The sequence below is a fragment of the Nicotiana tabacum genome, chromosome 16 (assembly GCF_000715075.1).
Source record: "Nicotiana tabacum cultivar K326 chromosome 16, ASM71507v2, whole genome shotgun sequence".
Classification (NCBI taxonomy): Eukaryota; Viridiplantae; Streptophyta; class Magnoliopsida; order Solanales; family Solanaceae; genus Nicotiana; species Nicotiana tabacum.
Genome location: NC_134095.1, coordinates 75,739,782 through 75,762,412, shown reverse-complemented (window position 1 = coordinate 75,762,412; position 22,631 = coordinate 75,739,782). Strand labels below are relative to the sequence as shown.

Sequence of the window (22,631 nt, the reverse complement as noted above, 5' to 3'; positions counted from 1 at the left end):
CAGCGCCTCGGGGACGAAGAATTTAAGGTTGTGTGGATAACTGGTCAAAATTCTAAAAGAATGACCAAATGTGGCCGTTTATGCAAAGTCAGCCTTCCGACGTCCCTTTTGGGGACACTTGGCTATATTTGACATGAGCGGCATTACCCGACTTATTTATGACAAAAATTCGACATTTTTTGGCTATTTTTGCAAAGGAGAGGTTGGACCCGATTAGGGCTGCCTACGTATCTCACATCCGGTGAGAATCAAACCAGCGTAGTTCGCCACATATAAACTAAACTTTGTAAACAATACTCCTTTCTTTTCCAATAAATCAAACTAAAAAAAATTCAAAATTTTGGCAGGGTTTTGACACTACTTGAACATTGGTTTTATTTTTCTCTAAAAAAAATAAGTAGTTATCTCCCTACACTGCTATGTTGTTTTTTTCTTTTTTCACAATTTTTCAAAAATTCCTGATTTCAGAAACCGGTCAGCATGCGGATCTGAAGCAAATAAATGTGCAAAACAAACAGGATGCAGCAGGATGGTCTTTTTCATTTCAGGTTGCTTGTCCTAGACGGACCCAACCCCTGTGTTGAGTCCCCTAAGTCAAATGCAACATGATGCAACTAAGCGTTCCTACTAGGGATCCGGCATGAAGCTGAGTTATTCTAGGTTCATAACCTGGGTATTTGTTCTAGAATGTGTACCCGAGCAGACAACTCGAGTCGAGGAGGGGGCTACGTACCAGGAACCAAAAGGTCATCTGGCTTAGTAACTTGTCCGGCCTCTTTCTTATTTTAGGTATTGACACTAACAGAATAGGGAGTCTCGACCAGCAAGCACATCCCCGGAGGTAAGAAGATAAGGGTTTCGGCACAGTTTATATACAGTTCAGATAATATCAAAGCGGTAAAAGCAGCATTTAGCACATTAGGCCCAAACATGTAACAAAATCAGATAAAGCCAAATATAACAATCTATCTAAGCTCGAATTCTGAACCCTGAACCAGAGATTCTGGGTTCGGCTCCCCAGGAGAGTCGTCAGAGCTGTCACACCTCCTTTTTACACGCACCTACCCCGAGGGATAAAAGCACAAGGGAGTTTTTCCAATTTAAGTGACAATATTCGAAATGGGATTATTCATTTATTTCAGAGTCGCCACTTGGGAGATTTATGGTGTCCCAAGTCACCGGTTGAATCCCGAATCGAGGAAAATATTGACTCTGTTTAGCAGTCTGCGCACCAAAAATCCGGATAAGGAATTCCGTTAACCCGGGAGAAGGTGTTAGGCATTCCCGAGTTCCGTGGTTCTAGCACGGTCGCTCAACTATCATATTCGGCTTGATTATCTGATACAATACATGTTGAACATATGTGCGAATTTTAACTTTTAACCGCTTTTATCATAGACCATTTTTATCGAGAATTGCAACATCGTGAAAATATATCTCGAACCACGTCACATCAATGTACCCGTGGTTACCGACATATTTCGACTCTGTTGAGATTTGGATTTGGGTCACATAAATGTGCACCCGAGTTTAAGAAAATAAATTGTTAAAGGCGCGCCTAAAGCGACTAGCATATCATTATTTTGAGTAAGGCCGTGAAATTTGCTAAACGACCGATCCCAAAGTCTATACAATTATTAACCATTTATTGAGGGCCCCGCAACTTGTGCGTTTTATTGGGCGAGGCTCATCTCATTTATTTTAAAAGGATAATCCTAAAGTGCCTACATTTTTTTCCTATTAAATTTGTCTCTAAAAAATGAAAGAGAAAAGGTCCTAATTTATTTACATGCTTACGAGTTGTTAAATTAAAAAAAAAAACTTGGCAATCTAATTTTAATCATAGACCATTACATGCTGAAATTAACCAATAGTATCTAGCTAAACAATATTCCTACAAGTTCCGAAACGGTCTATTCGTTTAATGAGCTAACTGTTGAATGTTTAAGAATAGTCTAAATCAGCTAACATACTTTTTGAGACATGATAATCATCCAACAATAGCGAACTAACTGGACAGAGTTACTACACCATTTATTTATTTTTTAGGCAATACATAGACAGTTCGTCCACTAAGCTACTGTCAGATGTTCTATTATATATATTAAACAACTACATAATTCTGATTAGAGGAAGCTAAATAATGTATATATACAAATAAAATTCAGAATATAACTAAGATAAATTCAGAACTTCAACTCTTCATTTCATATTCATGCTTCATGTTTCAGTTTATAGTAACCAGTGTGTCAGTTGTGTACCTGATATTGGAAGCAAAAGAAAAGGAAGATCAGCAGGAATGCAGTAGCATACAACAACAGCAACACCCAGCAACAGATTTAAAAAATCGAGCAGAAATCCAGCAACAACCAGTGAAGTAGTAGCAAATAACCAACCAAACTCAAGGAAACAAATCAAATGATAATCCTGAAATACCAACAACAATCAACGGGCAAAAACAAAGTAAATCTTTTTTATATTGAAAGACCAGTTAATGTTTAACCCTTAAATCTTGACCCCTCTGTATATCCAGCGTATGCAGATTGTATATCGGGTGTATACTACTCTCTATTTCGAATCTCCTTCGAAATATTTTCTCAATATTCAGCCAATCCCCTATCCCCTTTCAATATTTTTTCGGAATCCTCCTAATATTTTCGGAATGCTCCTCCCCTCTTCCAATATCCAGACCCCTTATTTATAGCCAAACTTCAAGCATTTAAAATTAAAATCCCACCATCTTCCACTCATCCCCCTTTAACTTCCACTACTTAATGTTTTATCCCCCACTATATTAAACAAATATATTAGTTCCCACTAACACATATCTTTTCTTTATTTAATTCCATTATTCCCCACTACCGCATGTTTTGTCCCCCACTATATTAAACAATGTATTAATTCCCCACCATTATGTCTTGTCCCCCACTACGTATTAAAAAATGTATTAATTTAATATTATTAGTACCTAGTGGATGGAACACTCAGATTAAATAATTATTCAAATTTTCAATTCCAAAAATACCCCTATAAAATTACTGAAATTACCATTCTACCCCTGAAAATACTGCAATTTACCATTCTACCCCATCAGCTATAACCAATTCACCTAATCAATTTTAACCAAAATACAGCAGCTATAACCAATTCCTAATCAAATTCAAACAACAAATTCAAACTAAATGACGAACAATAAAGAAACAGCTGGAATTATTTTGACTGAACAATATTTTTTAACAACAAACCTACTTTCAGATTCAACAACAATAGCAAACAAGTATATTCAAATCACTAAATTCGATCATGAATCGAACTTCGAATTAAATCCAACAATATTACAACAAAGATAAATGATTCAAACTATATCAAAAACTAAAAACCAACACATAAACACTCACATTAAATCACTTGATGAAAAACGAATTTCAAACAAAAAAATGAACACGAATCAAATCTAACACAAACAAAGACTTGGGTTCGAATTCAAACCAACCTATCGGAACACGAACATAACCATAAAACGAAGAAAAAGAGCGGAAGATGAATTCACTGAACGAAAAACTAAAAGAAAAAGAGAACGGAAACCTACTAGTTTGAAGTCTGGGTTCGAACGGAAACTCAACGCGCCTGAACAAACATCACTGTTCTCAACTCATTTTCGTTTCTTTTGACGCAGTGACGATCGAGTTCATGGCTGGACGTAGCAAAAGCGATGGTGGTCGCTCATGGCTGGACGTAAGGTTTTTCCGGCGAGTTGGGTGTTGAAGACGTGACAGTAGAGCTCGTGTTTGGAGTTGTTTTCACGGCTGTTGTTCGTTGGTTGAAGGAAGATGGACGACGGGGCAGCTGTTGCGTCCATGGCGACGTGGGGTGAAGCAGAAAGGGTCGTTTGGAGGGTGGTCGTCGTGGTTGAGCTTGAGACGAAGAAGAAGGAGCAGCAACGCAGCAGCACTGCTGCTCGTCAATGGCGGACGGGGGAGGGCAGCAGATGAAGAAGAGGCAGCAGCGATGGGGAGGTCGTTTGGGCTGTTCGTTGGTTGCCGTTGGTTCACGACGGAGAAGAAGACAAAGCTGGCTGCTTGGGTGGTCGCCGGTTGCTCGAATGGGGATGATGATGAAGAATGGACAAGGGAGGGCAATGGGTGGTAGGCGGGCATGGCAGTAAGGTTTGGGTGGTTTTAGGGTTGGGTGGTTAGGGAGAAGAAGAAGAGAAGGGGGGGTGTGAGGTGTGACGGCTAGAGAGTTTAGGGTGAGTTTAGGGTTTGGGTTGTTTGGTTGAGTGAAAAGAATGAAAAAAATCTGAAAAATCAAAAGGGGTGGGGTGGAAATGGGCCGAGTCAAGGGGTTTTGGGTTGGGTAGAGGTGTTTTGGGCCTAAATTTAGAATTGAAAAAGAGGCCCAATTGCGATTTTCTTCTATTTTTTGTTCTCTTTTCTTTTACTAATTAATAAAACTAAAAATGCTAAAATTAAATTATAAAAACCAAAAATTATCTTAAAATACTAATTAACTCCTAATAATAATTATCACACAAAATTAAACATCAATTAAAATAAAATCGCACAATTTGGACATTAAATGCAAGAAATACATATTTTGTGATTTTTCATTTTTGTATAACAAACTTGATTACTCCTAATTGTAGAATTAAATCCTAAATGCAAATGCAACATAGTTTTTGTATTTTTTTGTTACTTTAACAAATAAACATGTCATACAAAAAATGCAAATAATACAAGGAAAATAACAGAAAATTCACAACAATTGCAAACAAATTAAAATTGTTTTATTTTGAATTTTTTGGGAGTAATTCATATGTAGGGCAAAAATCACGTGCTTACAACGTCCCTTTTGCCTGGGGATGCTGTGTTTCATGCCCGCAGGTCCTGATAGACAGGTCGAGAGCCTCCAAGTAGGCTATCAGCTCAGCGGAAAATGTTGGTGTGCCCCATTCACTTCGGAGTTGCTTATTTGGTCAGTATAATTAGGACATGTATTGATTGGTATGGCGGGGCTCAGTCCCGACCTTTATGATACTTATGTACTCTTAGAGGCTTGTAGACAAATCTGTATACGAATACTTGTATGGCCTTGTCAGCCTATGTTTAGAATTTATAAATGATCATGTTGGCCTATTAGGCCCGTATGTCACGTGTATATGATGATGTAATAAGAAAGATACGTTATGTTGGTACTCGATTGGTTAAGGTACCGGGTGTCTGTCGCGGCCCATCGGTTTGGGTTGTGACAGTATTGGTCAAACTAAAAGTGCTTATAAGCTGAAAAGACATAAGTTGGGGTGACCGGCTTATGACTTATGGCTGATTTTTGCTTATAAGCACTTGACTTATAAGTACTTTGGGTGTTTAACAAATACGTGGATAAGCCAAAAGATGCTTATAAGCCAGTTTGACCAGCTTATTATCTTAGCCAAACACCCTTTTATGCTTGAAATTTTATTTTAGGCTAGACTCGCCCAATAATAGTTGTATGAGGCCACGCTATGCTTTTGATAAGTGTATGTGTGGGGGTTCATTTATTGCCATTAGGTATAAACAAAGAAGAAAAAGTGATTTATTGTTGATGTGGATCCCACCTTAAACAACAACAACAATAACCCAGTATAATCTCACTTAGTGGGGTCTGGGGAGGGTAGTGTGTACGCAGACCTTACCCCTACCCTGGGGTAGAGAGGTTGTTTCCAAATAGACTTCCGGCATCCTTCCCTCCAAGAACTTCCCACCTTACTCTTGGGGAGACTCGAACTCACAACCTCTTGGTTGGAAGTGGAGGTTGCTTACCATTAGAGCAACCTCTCTTGTCTAGCACAAGAGAAATGGAGGGAAAGAAAGAAGTAGATGTGTTAACCGGACGGGCTGGTCCATACTGGACACGAAAAAAATAGCCCGTCCGGGTATTGTTCTGGGCTGGGAAATTCCTATCTAATTAGAGCTAGTCCGGGTTCGGGCTTAACGGGTCCGGACCGAGTCAGGTTAATTATTTTTTATTTTTTTAGTATATTTTCTTTTTCTTATCCAATGTTGTTGATACTTAAGTGTTTGCAAACTTTTAAGGCTTAAAATTAAACTTTTAACTTTAATGTTTTAAGTTTTAAATTTAAAATTTGAAAGTAAGTGGCTACAAAAAATTATTTAATAAGACCAATAGGCAAACCCTGCCTTACCTCCGGTCTCATGGCTAAAAGTAAGTTACCCACCTTCCTCATCAAGTTACAAACGAGAGTTTTTTGTTTCGATAGATGGCTCAAAAAATTTCCTCATACACCATATATATATACAATATATTAAAAACAGGAAACCCTTTAATGAAAAGTCAGATTACTATTTTACCCTTCACTTAATAAATTACTACGAAATTGTCCTTTTCTTAAAAATTTACTTTTTTAAAAACAACAAATGTTAAAAGTGGGAAGCCCTTAAGTCAAATGTTAAATTACTTTTTTACCCTTTTAAAAAATCTAATTACAACATGAACCCCTAAATTTAAAAGTTAAATTATCAAAATAACCTTCTTAAAAATCTAATCATTAATTTCTACTTAATAAAAAAACGTAAAAGCCAAAGCTTCTAACCAGAAAGGCAACGCTTCATAAACGCCTTTTGCACCCTGAATCTATCGTTCTCTCGACCAAAAGACAAACACTTCCTACAAATATTTTTCATCTACAGCGATGCAACTGTTTCTTATGGGTATGTTGTTCTCTTTCTGGTTATGTAAGGCTTTCTCTCTTTTTATGTATTCATTAGTCTATATTCATATTTATTATCTATACTGATAATATAAATATATATATCATGTCATAGTGAACCCATTGAATCAGTTCTTCTCTTGTTCTCTTAAAGTTTTTGTTAGTGGTTTAATTTTCGTATACATGTTGTCACTATTGAAAGTTTTCCCCGATGTTATGTGTGGGTGTTAGAGCATATATATATCATGTATGTTAGTTATCAATTGATTCAATATTTTGGGTTTTCCTTCTCTTTTATGTCTTTTATAAATAGGCTTGAGAATTTATTATTGAATGTTAACGCTGCATTTGAACAACTATTTTTGTCCTTATCATGTGACAGTAAACCTTCGTATATAATTTTCTTTGTTAACTATCTTCTTAAGATCTTGCAGTGTCCATGTTACAATAGAAAATAGTTCTCTTTGATTCTTAAAAATTGGTAAAAAGAGAAATGTTTCTGAGACAAAGTTTGATTTGCTTGTGGTGGAAAGTAGTTTTGCCTTTAGTGTGGTATTATCGGGAGAGGAATAGTTGCAGAGAGAGTGTCTTTGCACAAAATATTGTGGCAATCTTACAAGAAGGAATTAATTGCTGAATAAGGCCACGAACAACATTTAGTCTTATGCATTAATTATTGATCACTATTAATAATAATCAGAGAAGTAATTAGTCTTTTTGTAACTTCATTCGTAGATATCTTTAGTAACAATTTACTCCCTCCGGTTACTTTTCATTTTGACTTTTCACACCCATTAAAAAATAATAATTGAAGTGCATAATTTATTATGATGCTCATATTAATTGATGCATATTTTGTTAGATTTGAGAAAGTGATTTGAAATGAGTAATAAATACTGTGGATAAAACAGGAAAAAATTTGTTGTCTTCTCTTGACATGCATAAAGTGCCAAGTAAAAGAGAATATCTATTTTTAGTATACATGCCAAGTAAATGTGACAGGAGGGAGTAGATTTTATTTCTCCTAATTAATACTCCATCCGTCTCATATTAACAGTCATGGTTACTAAAAATAGTTATCTCAAATTATTTATCATTTTAGAAGTTCAAGACAAAACTAATTATTTTTTTTCTTTTTTACCCACAGTAATAATTGTTCTTGAAGAGGGAGATAACACATGAATAAAATAAATATTCAATAAAGAGAGATTATATCTTAAGACATAAATAAGAGTAGAATAGTTTATTCCTTTTTTTTAATTAATGTTTCTTAAGGGGCATATAAAAGAGAAACACGACATATATTACGAGACGAAGGGAGTATTAAGAATGAAATCAATCAAAACCTTGATAAGAGCCGAATCGAAGACGGAATTCACTTATTCGGTGCAAAATATGTCTGCGCAAAAAGAGTCGGGGAAGATTGCTATATATAGGATTTTTGGAATACCGCCGCAAATATGCATTGCATAAACCAGCGGTCCAGTTTGTATATACTGGCGGTTTGAAACCGCCGCTATTTTTATGCGGCACCATCTGTTTTACTGGCACGTTGAAACTGCTAATTCCAAAGCCACCATAACTTCTATAATGTTTTAATCCATTTTTATATTTTTCAACACTCTATTACTTTGTGGTACTAGTTTTGACACATATAATAGAATAGAACGATTGATTATAAAAATGACTTTTCGTATATAAAAACCAAAAGTATTCCAAACTACATCATCAAATGTGTTATAATTTCAGGAGTAATACTTTACATCAATTCAACACAATAACAAAAATAACTGTAATAAATCCTAACTAGAGATAATGTTCACCAAACACTCGCATACATAGTTATTCCCATCTAGTAATCTTCTTGGGTTGTTAGGTGATGGAGGCTACTTTCTTTATCCTGTGCCTCCAAAATAAATTGTAGCAATAAGTAACCAAAATTCAATCATGATAGATACAGAAGAATGGTAGTAATTGAATTTTTTTCAATGCAATTAAAATTTAGACTGTCGTAAACACAGAGAATGAGATCAAAGGAGAATTGCAACACAGTTAATTAGTTACCAGATCAGACATAAAGGTACTGTCAGGATCATTCATAATTGGAGAAAGAGTCCCATCATAATCTAAAAACACGACGATACGTTTCTCCTTTGCTGCACTTATCATCTCTTGGAAGTAGCTCAATGCTGAAGGGTGTTCTTTCTGAAACAAAAGCTTATATGTGAGACTATCTAAAGTTAGGGTCAATAACAATAAAGATAGATTAGTAACAATAGAATAGTTTGCTTGTTTTGCTTTCTTATCTTCATAATCCATATCATGACCAAAAACAGTGTCATACCAGCTTAAAGCAATTCTATATCCCTGCTTGTAATTCGATGCAACACGCAAAACCAATTTTATCACATCTATAATGCAATTCTACCACATAATTTGGGACTATTTGGAGGGCTCTGCCGTGCCAGAAGCTACCCAATGGACAAATCGAATACTCTCTTGTGTATCTGTTACTCCTATTATTCATGGACTTGAAAATTAACAACTCCTTACATTTTATAGTAGTATATTATTATTATTAAAAGATTAATCGCCAACTTTTTAAAGACATTTCAATTTTTTTGTGAAACTTTCACAAATAATTGAACACGTACACCTCAGGGGGTTATTGTCATAAAGGAAAACTTCAAGACATGAACGAAATTGAGAAGTAAGGAAAAGTGAGGGTACAGCTCGAACTAGAGCTAAAAATAACGGTGGAAGTTGAAAAGCATATATATTTCCATCAGCTCCTCTGTTTTCATTTACGTCTCTCTTCAGAACATAATTCATACTAAATACTTTCTAAGGCAAAAATTTCAAGAAATTCACTGTCTAAAATGGAAGACAATTCAGGGCTCCGTGAACCGTTACTAGAGAACATAAAATGAAAAATAACTCTGCACAGAGGAAAGGAGAGGGTAGAATTCCATACCTTGGTGTTGGGATTCAAAAGTTAGGAAAAGAGGAGGAGGCTACCAACTTCCTTACGAATCTATGCACCAACTCCAACTCCCAGTCACTTGCAATTAAAGAAGCACAACAGATCCATAGCTCGGTAACGCCGCGGCCAAATCCAAGAGATATCATTGTTTTTCGGCAAGTTGAAATTACCTTCTCATCAACTGTTTATATGGCCCTGTATAACCTGTAGATTCATTGCGTAACGAAAATACATCTCACTAAAATGTCATTGCCACTTTGATCTCACATAATTTTGTTTGGTACAAAGAGGGAAAATCCAAGACAAAATTAATGAAAAAGCAACAATATGGAAGATGATGGACTAATAGAATGTCTCCCAAGGAAATTAGGAACCAAAATGCTACCTGATGACACAAGGTTATTGCCTTTTCCAAAATAAATTTTCACTAGCAATTTCAAAATTCTACCTCATGATAGTGACTCCGACTCGCTAAGGTGAGAGAGAGGACGGCTCGGGATTTGGACCAAGTGAGGTGCATAAAAGATGAGGACGGCAAAGTTTTGTTGGGGGATGACCAGATTAAGAGGAGATGGCAGACCTACTTTCATAAACTTCTAAATGAGGAAGGAGATCAGGATATTGTACTAGGTGAATTGAGGAATGCCGACAGCCCCCATGAACTAAGTGATTGTCGGGACATTGAGGTCGATGAGGTCATGGAGGCAATGCGTAAGATGAGAAGGGGCAGAGCTACCGGACCAGATGAAATTCCGGTTGAGCTTTGGAGGTGTGTGGGTAGAGCAGGCTTGGAATGGCTTACTTAAGTTGCTTAATGTTATATCCAAGACTAATAGGATGCCCGAAGAGTGGAGGTGGAGTACAATGGTCCCGTTGTATAAGAACAAAGGCGATATTCAGATCTGTAACAACTATAGGGGTATTAAATTACTAAGTCATACCATGAAAGTCTGGGAGAGAGTGGTAGAAATGAGAGTGCGAAGGACGGTGTCTATTTCAGACAACCAGTTCGGGTTCATGCCGGGGCGGTCTACCACAGAAGCTATCCACTTTATTAGGAGGATGGTGGAACAATACAGGGATAAGTAGAAGGATCTCCACATGGTGTTTATCGATCTAGAGAAAGCGTACGACAGGGTTCCTAGGGAGGTCTTATGGAGATGCTTAGAGGCTAAAGGGGTCCCGGTTGCCTACATTAGGGCGATTAAGGACATGTATGATGGAGCTAAGACTCGGGTTAGGACAGCAGGAGGCGATTCCGATTATTTTCCGGTTATTACGGGGTTGCACCAAGGGTCTGCGTTCAGCCCTTTCCTATTTGCCCTGGTGATGGATGCTATAACGCATCATATTCAAGGGGAGGTGCCATGGTGCATGCTATTTGCTGATGACATAGTCCTAATCGACGAGACACGACGCGGCGTCAGCGAGAGGTTAGAGGTTTGGAGACATACCCTTGAGTCCAAAGGTTTCAGGTTGAGCAGGACGAAGACGGAATACCTTGAGTGCAAATTTGGGGCAGAGCCGACGGAAGCGGGAGTGGAAGTGAGGCTTGATTCTCAAGTCATCCCTAAGAGGGGTAGTTTCAAGTACCTGGGGTCGTTTATTCAGGGATCCGGGGAGATCGACGAGGATGTCACACACCGTATAGGGGTGGGGTGGATGAAATGGAGGTTAGCGACGGGAGTCCTGTGTGACAATGTTAGCGGAAACGTAAAAGAAAGAACACAAGATTTTACGTGGTTCGGATCAAAATAATCCTACGTCCACCAGAGAACAATTGCCCTTTTTAATATTAACAAAGGAAGGGGAGATTTCCCAATTACACTTAAGAGAATTTCTCTCTTAACTCTCTACTCACTACAATGTATTGTATTATTTTGGGATGATTTCTACAAGTGAATGAGTGCATCTATTTATAGAGGTAAAGACCTCCTCTTGATGTCATTGGTGACATCAAACTACCTCCTCTTGATGATCCTCCTAGCATCCACACCAACTCTTTCCACCAACTCTTCCAATTGGCATGCCATTGTTGACTAAACATAAACCAACATTTTCAGCATGCCATTGTTAACTAAACATAAACCAACATTTTCAGACAAGAAAGTGTCATTGTTACTGAAAGGTAAATTTTATAGGGCAGTGGTTAGGCCTGCTATGTTGTATGGGACCGAGTGTTGGCCGGTGAAGATCTCACACATCCAGAGGATGAAAGTTGCAGAGATGAGGATGTTGAGGTGGATGTGCGGGCATACAAGAAAAGATAAGATTAGAAATGAAGATATTCGAGAGAAGGTGGGTGTGGCCCCCATGGAGGACAAGATGCGGGAAGCAAGACTCAGATGGTTCGGGCACATTCAGAGGAGGAACACTGATGCACCGGTGAGAAGGTGTGAACGACTGGCGGTGGTGGGTACGAGGAGAGGTAGAGGGAGACCTAAGAAGTATTGGGGAGAGGTGATCAGGCAGGATATGGCGCGACTTAAGGTTACTGAGGACATGGCCCTAAACAGGGAATTGTAGAGATCGAGCATTAAGGTTGTAGGTTAGGGGAAATTGTGATGTCTTTTCTACAGCGCACTAGAGTGAGACTAGCCAGTTAGGAATTAGTCTTAGGATGTTATTGATCAACTACTGATGATGGGCTTTATCTATTGTGTATTAATACCTAACATCTTTCTCGTATTTTCTATATCTCTTATATTGTTGTTACTTTGTTATTTTATGGTATTTATGTTATGTTATGGATTTTATGTTATTTTTATGTTGTTTTATTATGAGTCTATTGATAGTACTAATATAGTGTCTCTTGTTGCCTCTTTGAGCCGAGGGTCTCCTGGAAACAGCCTCTCTGCCCCTCGGGGTAGAGGTAAGGTCTGCGTACATATTAACCTCCCCAGACCCCACTTGTGGGATTACACTGGGTTGTTGTTGTTGTTGTTGTTGTACCTCATGATAGTGACTGCACCAAATACCATCATCCACTTGAGCATCAGTTCCCACAGACGCGTTGATTTTTCAAAATCAAATTTTCTGGAGAATAAGACCAGAAAACGACCATAAGAACTCTGTATTATATGCTAAACCGTTCCTTTACGAATGCACAATCTGGCGACTAAAGAACTAGGCTAATAGAGCGATTATTGTGGTGGTTTTCAATTAACTTAAATCAAATCAAGCTCCTCAACGCAAATACTTAAATTTCCCAATCAATCAAACACTAGGTCATCAATTCACAAGTCTATAATCTTATACTTCTGTCAATTGAAGAAAAGTCACCATAACCGGTCCAATCCCCAAAAAAACAACCAAAGATTAGCTCAACAAATTCATAAGTTCCACAAGCAAAATTTAGAATTGTACACAAGAATTAATTGAAGCAGGATGTCAATTACAGAAATTCACCATCGTTTGATTAAAGAACAGCAAAAAAAAACTAAAATTACAATCTAATCGAACATGCCTCTAAACAAAATAAAAATCACATATATAGATCAATTCATATCGCAAAAATTATAGAGGCGAAGGAAAACAGAGAGGACGGTTTACCTTGAGAGGAAGAGGAAACGAAGATCGTTGTAAATAACCACATTAAGCTCTCAAAATGTGTGATTACTACTCCAAATTTCAGAACAGTAGGTTACAATAGGTTTGCCAAAATCAAATAACTTGACAAGAGTAAAGCAAACCAACAATAAAACCCTAGATCCACATCAATACATAATTTACACATAGCGGAAAGGAGATAAAGATGGAGAGGACCTGGCTGAACTTTACTTGGAGTTGGGAGTTGAAATTACTGAAGGCGCGACTGAGATTAGCAAACTCCAATCGAGCTTTATCGTAGACCAGAAGCTTCGTATTTATTGCCGAATCAAAGGTTCTGCTGGCCGTGAATGTTGTGTTTCGAAGAGGAGTGAGAAAGTGGAGAGGTTAGGAGAGAAGAGAGAATCGAAACAAAATGTATGGGTGATGTTTGGGGCAGGAGTTTTATTAGTGATGTTTTCTTCCAAATAACCAGAAAATGTATGTTAAAAAGCTTTAAACAAAATCGAAACCGCCATATTATATGATAAAATCGCCATTTTATTACTGCATCATTATGGCATCAGTAATAAAGTGCTTATTTTTCCGTTCTTTTATACTCTGCTACTATGTACTTACGAGGTACTAATTTTAATGGGTGCTCTATTTTCTCTTCTTGTTGATATATTGAGAATTTATTTCAGTTCATTGTTTGCTCTATTGCTACTATTAACTTGCAGATTTTGTTGATAGATAGCGCAATGCACAAATGAAGCGCTAATATTTGTGAAGAAAGGCACAGTTAAAGGGAAAACAAAATTTTGTACATATACGATTAAAAAATAAAACCAAACAAGAACTGACCATTTTTTTAACAATTTAATAAAATATTTTTATTTAGTATGAGTACATGAGCAATAGATGATTTTATAGTAAGATATTTGACATTATTCTTTTAAGGCAAAATACATAAGTACTCACCTAACATATAGCCCAAATCCCCCTTACACATTTTCTGTGGACGATAATAATATTACACATACAACCTTTCTAAAATGTAGCTAGTACACACCATTTTTTTTTACCAGCTTTTCAAAATATGTGTGAGGTCACGCGCCAATAAGGTCGTGACACGTGTCCTAACTCAAAGAAAAAAAGAAAATACTAAAAGAAACAAAGCCCCCCCCCTCCCCCCCCCAACGTTTCTCATCTTCTTCTGAACCCCATACCCGTCGACCTCCTCCTCTAAACTCCATCAGCCATAGAAAATCCCCACCAGAACAAAATATTAACATGAATTTTCACCATTTTTTTAGTCTATAAAATTTTCACTTTTTTTTTAGTTTCTAGGTTTTGTTTGTTTTGTTTGCTGTGGAATCACCATTGTTACCGATGGGTTTGCCACTGTAACAGTGGTCGAAAATGGAGGTCGTTGTTGTTTGCCTTTTTTTTAGCCAAATGAGACCAGATTTGAACGAAGAACACCAGCTTGCCGAAAGATCTGATAGCTCCACCCACGCGGAGAAGATCTGAGCTCATCGATCATGAACTGACAGTGAAACTAATGACCTGGCAATGGAGTTCTCGGCTTGTTGCTTGAGGTCGTTGCCGGTATTACGAGTTATGGCTGACATCTTCTTAAAGGAGATGCAAAAGGGAGGAGATGAGGAGGTTGCGGTTGTCGCCGGCTTCCGGGGAGGGCTCCAAATGCGGAAGAAGGGCTTGGATATCATTTTCTTTTCATTTAATTATTAAATTAACAAAAATAAGTGGATAAATAAGATTTAGACACGTGTGCTTATATAAGGACTTGGACAAATAATGCATTGGTTTGACGCGCTTATTTTTTTTTGTTAAACACGCGCGTGCCATCTGGCAAACGTAGTGTTTATTAGGCACAATTTTAAAAGGTTGTGTGTATAATATTATTATCGTCCACAGAAAGTGTGTAAGGGGGATTTGAGTCATAGGTTAGGTGGGTACTTATGTATTTTGCCTTCTTTTAATTAAAGAGACCTGACCCCTTTAGTCAACATCTTATGCATAGGAACATTTTACTTTGTAACAAAGTTACTGATTGGCTTAAGTTAATCGTTTATTTGCATAGTTTGGTAATTTTTGTTTGAACGAACTATAAAAGTTTAGTGTACGTTTGGGAACGAACTTTCGTACGAAAACTGTCATTTTTTTTCTTGATATATTTTATCTAATGTTAATTTACTTTATATTCTTCTGACAAGTTTCTTAAATTACGTGATCACACTAATGGTAATACTTTTAGTTTTTACTAATTAAAAGTATTTCGATGCATTAACTAGAAAGCATGTTGGACAAGCTTCAAAAATCTGCTTATTAAGCTGCAAAGGTTTTAGCTGAAAATCTTGGACTTCTATGCTTTTGTTGAAACATTCGACTGGTGCAAATATATTCCTTAAGGTAAATGAGACAGATTGTTTTCTGCTCATTTATATGTTAAATTGGTAAGGAAAATGGTTGTTGACGGTCTCTCATTCATACTTGTAGGCTATAGCCTATACTTAATCCAAAGGTAAAATCTAGGATTGTTGTTGCTGTATTGATCGCTTCACCTATTGTAGGAGTTCAACCACCTCATCCTAATTTTCACTGTAACTGCGTTGTAAAATTAAGTTCCTACTTTTGTTTACTTCTTTTGCTGAACTTCCATTAGAGTAAAAATATATATTTAATAAAGTAGGTTTTTTTTAACAACAAAAACGTTGGTCATGACAAATCTATCAAAATGGGTGAAAGAAATATACACCAGAAATATAATTTATAAGTACTAGATGAGCTACGATTAACTACATATTTGTATCACATAAAATTAAACTAAGTAAAAAAGAATCACATGTATCTAATTAAACTTTAATTATTCATCTTCATAGATTCAGACAATATCCAATTATTTTGACCTCGTTAAACATGTCAGTATACGACAACCTACATTAATCATTTACACAAAAATATATACTTTGCTCTTCATTTATAATTATTTACTCAAAATTTTATTTTAATAATATTGATATTATTTTACAAATAACATGTTACATGACTCGACATACACGTGCAACGCACGTGCCGAGAAACTAGTATATATATATATATATATATATATATATATATATATATATATATATATAAATCCAAAAAGTTTTTCTTTATTTCCAAACCCGGACGTCCCCAGCCCACCAACAGCCCGGTATGCCAGCCCACTAACTAGCTTGTCCCACTAATTAGACGGATTATTTTTTCTCATGACTAGCCCGATCCAGCCCGTTCAACAAACACCTATAGTTTAAATTCAATATTTGTAAATGAACCCCACAAAAATACTTGTCAAAATTAGAAAGCAGCCTCTTACAACTATTGTTGGGTGAGTCTTACTCAAAATAAAATTACTTGTTATTATGTTGTTTAACCTTGATATATTACGAAAACCATTTAATAGTATTAAATTTAAGAATTATTTGATTGAACTATTCTTGTTCAGGTACGAGGCCTGCAATAAAGTCATCACTAATAGGAAAAACTTTATTCTCAAAGTGATACTTTTCGATTCAGATCCTATTGGCCAAGCCTCAAAATGGCTAATGGATACCGAATAAGAAACAAAAAAATTAAAAAAAAAAACATTTAACAATATTATTTATAAAAACTATTCGAGTAAACTACCCTTATTATTTCCTTAAATAAGTAACCAATAAGTATATACCTTTCTGGAGTAGTAGAGCTGAAATTTTAAAAATAAAATTAACTTTTTCTTAATTTTCTAAAATGACAAATATTTATAATTTCTAGTGTTGTAATATTTTACTTATTATACTCTTCAGGTAGCTAACATGTTTAATATAATCAGTAATTCTTAATTATTGTTAAGAATATTTATTTACACTAGATAATTACAATACATCAAATAATTTAACATCAGCTGCAAAAATTAAAGCGAAAACACATATTTGTTAACCATATTGAAGTATGCATGTGTGTGTCTATATATCAGATGATGTGGTAAATAACATCATTGATGAAGACACCGCACGTAGCATTTGGATAATGTTGGAAAGCCTATACATGTCCAAAATATTGACAAATAAATTGTACCTGAAGAAGTAGTTATACGCCCTACATATGGGTGAAGGTATGAATTTTTTGTCACATTTAAATATGTTTAATAGACTAATCACACAGCTCGCCAACCTCGGAGTGAAAATCGAAGAAGAAGATAAAGTCATCTTGCTGTTGAACTCATTGTCATCTTCGTACGATAATTTGGCAACAACCATCCTGCATGGTAAGACTACCATTGAGTTGAAAGATGTCACATCGGCTCTTCTACTTAATGAGAAGATGAGAAAAAGCCTAAAAATCAAGGACAGACTCTCACCCTCGGGCCCACGTACCCGAATTCCGAAATTTTTTGAAGATAAACTTTATCCATAACCTCACGAACTCACATATATAATTTACTCTCAATTTCATGCCTAAATTCATGGTAACAATCCAAAAATACAAATTCTAGGTTTTTCCACCAAATCTCAATTTCTACTAATTTACATGTCTAAATCCATATATAATCATTGTATTTAACTTGCAATAGGTGGGAATCCCTTACCTTGACATAGATGATGAAGATGGAGCTCCAAAATCGCCCCAATACCGACTCTCATGGAGGAAATGACGTGCAAATGAGCCAAAACCTCGGTTTTAAAAGAACACTACCAAGGCCTTTCCCCTTCGCGATCGCGGAAATCCCCTCGCGATCGTGAAGGCCAATCAACAGTTGCCCAAAAGCTTCTCTTTTGGGAACGCGATCGCATTGCTCAGCCCCTTCCTCTTTCGCGATCGCGAACACCTCTATGCGATTGCATAGAACAAACTTCCCTAAACGGGCCAGCCCCATTAACACAGCGCGTTTGCGATAGCTCCAACGTGAACGCGAAGAACCTCCAGCTCGACCCTCCGTGAACGCGAACCATTATACGCGATCGCATAGAGTAAAAATCCCACCAGTCCACTCAGCCTTTCGCGATCCCGGCCCTCTTTACGCGATCGCGGAAGAGGAAACCAGATGCGCAGAAACCAGTAATTCCTCATAGTCCAATATCAGTCCGAACTCAATTTGAGACACACTCGAGGCCCTCGGGACCTCAACCAACTATATCAACACGTCCCAAAACACATTACGAACTTAGTCGAGCCTTCAAATCATATCAAACAACATCGAAATAGTGGATCGCAACTCAATTCAAACTTTATGAACTTTAGAATTTCCAACTTCTACATTCGATTTCGTCTTCCGCATTTCTTTTATTATTATTATGTTGTTGATCGCATGTTAATTTAAAATTGTTAAAAAGGTTAAGGAAAAAGGGTTATAAGATCTATAACACTCGGCTTACCTAGCTTTCACGAGTAAGCGTCATCACGACTCCCGAGGGTGGGAAGTACGGGTCGTGACACTAATATAAGAGAAAATACAAGTTAAACTAATATTTTCATTTATATGTTCACTCAAATATTGTCTGCGCTTGATATTTGTACGATATATATATATATATATATATATAAAAAAAATCCGGAGTTTCATACCCTTAGGACAAGATTTACAATCATTACTTACCTCAAATTGGACAAAACTCTAACCCGTGATGCCCTTGCCTCTCGACTCGGCCTCCAAATGCTCCGAATCTAACCAAAATTAATATATTATCATCAATATACGCTAAAGGAATGAATTCCATACGAAATTAATCAAATTAGACCAAAAATTCCGAATTCGACTCAAACCCGACCCCCGGGCCCACGTCTCGGAATCCAACAAAAATCGCAAAACTAAAAACTCCTTTCACTCCTGAGTCTATACATACCAAAATCATCAAAATCCTACCTCAAATGGCCCCTCAAATCCCCAATCAAAGCTCTTCAAAACTCAAGCCCTAATCCTTTAACCTCACCCCAAATCCTCCACTAATTTCATGATTAAATAGTGGAAAAATTATCACAAACACAAAATATAAAGCCCAAGTAACTTACCTCACATATACCCCTCGATTCCCTCTTGAAATCACAACTCTAAGCTCCAAATTCGTCCAAAAATGGTGGAAACATTGTAAGCACGTGATTTTTGCCCTATATGAGAAATACTCCCAGAAAATGCAAAATAAAATGATTTTCCTTGGTGTGCGATTTTGAGTATTTTTGTGATATTTTTGGATAATTATTTGTATTTGTCTGTGTTTGCTTATTTATTAAATTAATAAAAAATATAAAAATATGTCGCATTTTGCATGTAGGATTTCATTCTACAATTGTTAGTAATTAAATTAGTTTTACAAAAATTAAAATTACAAAAATAGGCATCTTTTGCATTTTTAGCATTTAATGTCCAAATGAACAATTTTATGCTTAATTATTACTTAATTGTGCGTTAATTGTTATTGGGAGTTAATTTGCGATTTTATAACTTAATTTAGTTCTTAATAATAATTTAAGTATTTTTATAATTTAGTTTTAGAAAATAAAAGAAGAAAAGATAACAAAAATACAAATAAAAATCGGATTGGGCCACTTCTTCAATTTTCAACCCCAGGCCCAAACAATTGTCCACGACCCAGTCCACTTCACACGGGTCGACCCGGTCCGCCCCATTAACCCAATACCCAACCCCTTTCTTCATTTTTTGGTCTAAACACAAAAACAAAACAAAAATAACAAAAAACCAAAAACCAAAGACTAACTCATCCGCCTCCTCTCTTCATCCTCTCAAAACTCCAAGCTCACAACCATGGCTGCCCAAACCATGCTCCTTTCTTCTGCGTCCACCACCCAGCACCTTCCCACCGCGAACACCACCACCATGGACGCAGCCCGGACTCTCTCACGTCCAAACACCTTCGACCAAACAGTCCCCGTCAACCACCAGCTTCCCCCTCGTCGTCATTGCCGAGTCGACGACCAAACAACCACCAAACGCTACTGCCCAAACGAACCCTCGCACCCCCAATGCTCAAACCATCGGACCCCCCTGTCGAGTAGCAGCTGTTGATGTTGCTGCTGCATCACGTTCTTCTCCGGCAAAAACCCAGAAAACGAACAAGAACCCGTCGCCTCCAGCTGCCTCCCCGTCATCGTCGCGACCCAGTTCTGTCGCGTCTCCGCTGTTTCCATTGGCCAAGCTCATCATCCAGTTCGAAGCCCCGTCCCCAGCTGTCGCGTCTCCGCTGTCCGTCGACCTCTCATATGGGTTTGTACTGAAACCTCGTCGTCAACGGATGCTTTTACTGCTTCACTTCTGCCGCGCCAACTGCCGGTTTAGCTTCGGCGTGGTTTTCAGTTGTCAACCGCCGATATTGCTTCGTAGGTTCATGTTCGTCGTCGTCTGCTCGTGTTCGCCATCGTTTGGTTTGAGCTTTGGTCGAGGCTCGTCAAGTTCGTTGTTTGTTTGGTCGTTGTTCGTCGTTTCGATCCGGTTAGTAGTTTTTTTTTTTGAGTTTTATTTTGTCCGTATTTTGTTTTGATATTTTCGAATCTAAAATCGGCAAATGTTTGTTTTGTTTATCGTTTGAATTAATTTTTAGTTCATGTGTTGTTTGTTAAATTAATTTTTCAGATTTCAAATGAAAGATTAATTAATTGTTTTTCATGATTATTCCATGTTTGTATTGTTGTTTAAGTGAATATTTGTTGGTTTAATGTTTGTTAGATTCAAATTAAAATTTAATTAATTATTTCTTCAATTTGTTTCATGTTGTTATGAACTTTCCGGAAATTAGTAATGTTGCTTGAATCATTGAATCTGGCATGTTTTGTTGCTTAAAAATAGATTTAATTCATGTTCGTCTTGGTTTGAAGTTCATGTGTAAATTCAGTGATTTAATGTGAGTTTATGTTTGTTTGTGATTTGTTAGTTTAATTTGAATCATGCATATTGTTGTTTGTATTATTGTCTCTTTGTTCATCCATTAATGGTCTAAATTAACCAGGATTGGTTCCCGATATGGTTAATTCATTCCATTAATTTTGAGTTGTGTTGTTCATCGTGTTCATATAATTGTTGTTGAAGATTGTTGAGAAATTGGTCATCTTGACTATATTTTGGTTAAGTTATGATTTAATTGATTGTTTAGAGCAGAGGGGTAATTTGGTAAATTGCAGTGCATTCGGGGGTAGATTTGTAATTGCAATAAGGTCGGAGGGGTAGTTTGGTAATTGAACATTATTTTGATTCTTTATGTTAAGCATGGGGGACAAATATAATGGGGTGGGATTTTTGATGTACTTGTTTAATATAATGGGGGACAAGACAAAACATAATGGGGAGGAATCTTGTACTTGTTTAATGTAGGCATGGGGGACATATTGTAATGGGTTAGTAATGTGACATTTATTTTAATGTAGGCATGGAGGACATATGGTAATGGGTTGGGAATGTGGTATTTATTTAAAGAAGACATTTAATAGTGGGACAAAACATGCCATTGGGGGAATAATTTGGGGGTTGGGAATTGAAGACTTGTCTTGCTATATATAGAGTCATTCTTGACATTAAAGGGGGGACTTGAGAGTTTTAAGAGAGATTTTTGGGGGGGAGAGAAAAAAAGTTGAATATTATTGAGAGGATTTTTAGAGAGAGTGGACAGATTCTTTTTACACTTGAGAGTTGACATACTTTTATACTTGGAGAGAGTTTGTGATAGTAAAAGAGAAACACAATTTAAACTTTCACTCGAAAAATTCTGTTTGCTTTTCTTCGAGTGTTATTCAAAAGTCAGAAACTACTGCATCTCGTATCTTTTGCTTTGACTGCGATTGTACTTTTGCACTGCTGAGTTTTCAATCTGTTACTTGGTTATTCTACTGGTTGTTACTGGTTTTGCGGTGTTGCTGAACCTGTTGTTGCCGCGTTATTACTGTCGCTGACCCTTACTTCTTTTGTTCTTGTACTGCTGTTTCCAGGTACACATTTGTACAATCTCGGCTTGAAGCAAAAAATGAAATATTAATCAGGCTTTGTTCCTGTTGAATCCGAACTGTTTAGATTTGTTGTTTGAATATAATTTTCCTTTCTTTATATAAAAATGTAGTCGATTTATTAATAAGTAATGGATTGCATATGTATAACCTCTTCTTCTAATAATGTTAGTTGAATTAATCTGTTTTTGATATTATTGTGTATCTATCTCATGCTCTAGTATTAGTAAATAATAGAATGTAGAATTAAAGCAGTTTTTCCTTGTACAAACGCGATCGCAATTTTCCGTTCACATTAGTCGTAACTTAATAAATAAGTACATTTTTCAGCATGTAAATAATTAAGAAATTTTCTTTTTAGAGATGAACTTAATAGAAAATATAGTCACTGTAGGTTTATCCTTTTAAATAAAAATGAGA

At 36.6% G+C, this 22,631-nt stretch overlaps 1 long non-coding RNA gene across 4 annotated transcripts; it reads right to left on the bottom strand.

The window, feature by feature from the left end:
- Positions 1 to 8,380: 8,380 nt before the first annotated feature.
- LOC107769516 (uncharacterized) lies at positions 8,381 to 13,863 on the bottom strand. 4 transcript variants are annotated; one of them, XR_001644426.2, is made up of 5 exons: positions 13,245 to 13,808; positions 12,645 to 12,728; positions 9,684 to 9,896; positions 8,774 to 8,914; positions 8,381 to 8,609 (listed from the first exon to the last, which is right to left on the bottom strand). It is a non-coding gene; the product is annotated as an uncharacterized LOC107769516 (long non-coding RNA). The 4 variants fall into 4 exon arrangements; XR_012700103.1 differs by having other exon boundaries at positions 8,381 to 8,615; positions 9,684 to 12,728; positions 13,245 to 13,863; XR_012700102.1 differs by having other exon boundaries at positions 9,684 to 12,728; positions 13,245 to 13,861.
- Between the last annotated feature and the right edge of the window lie 8,768 nt (positions 13,864 to 22,631).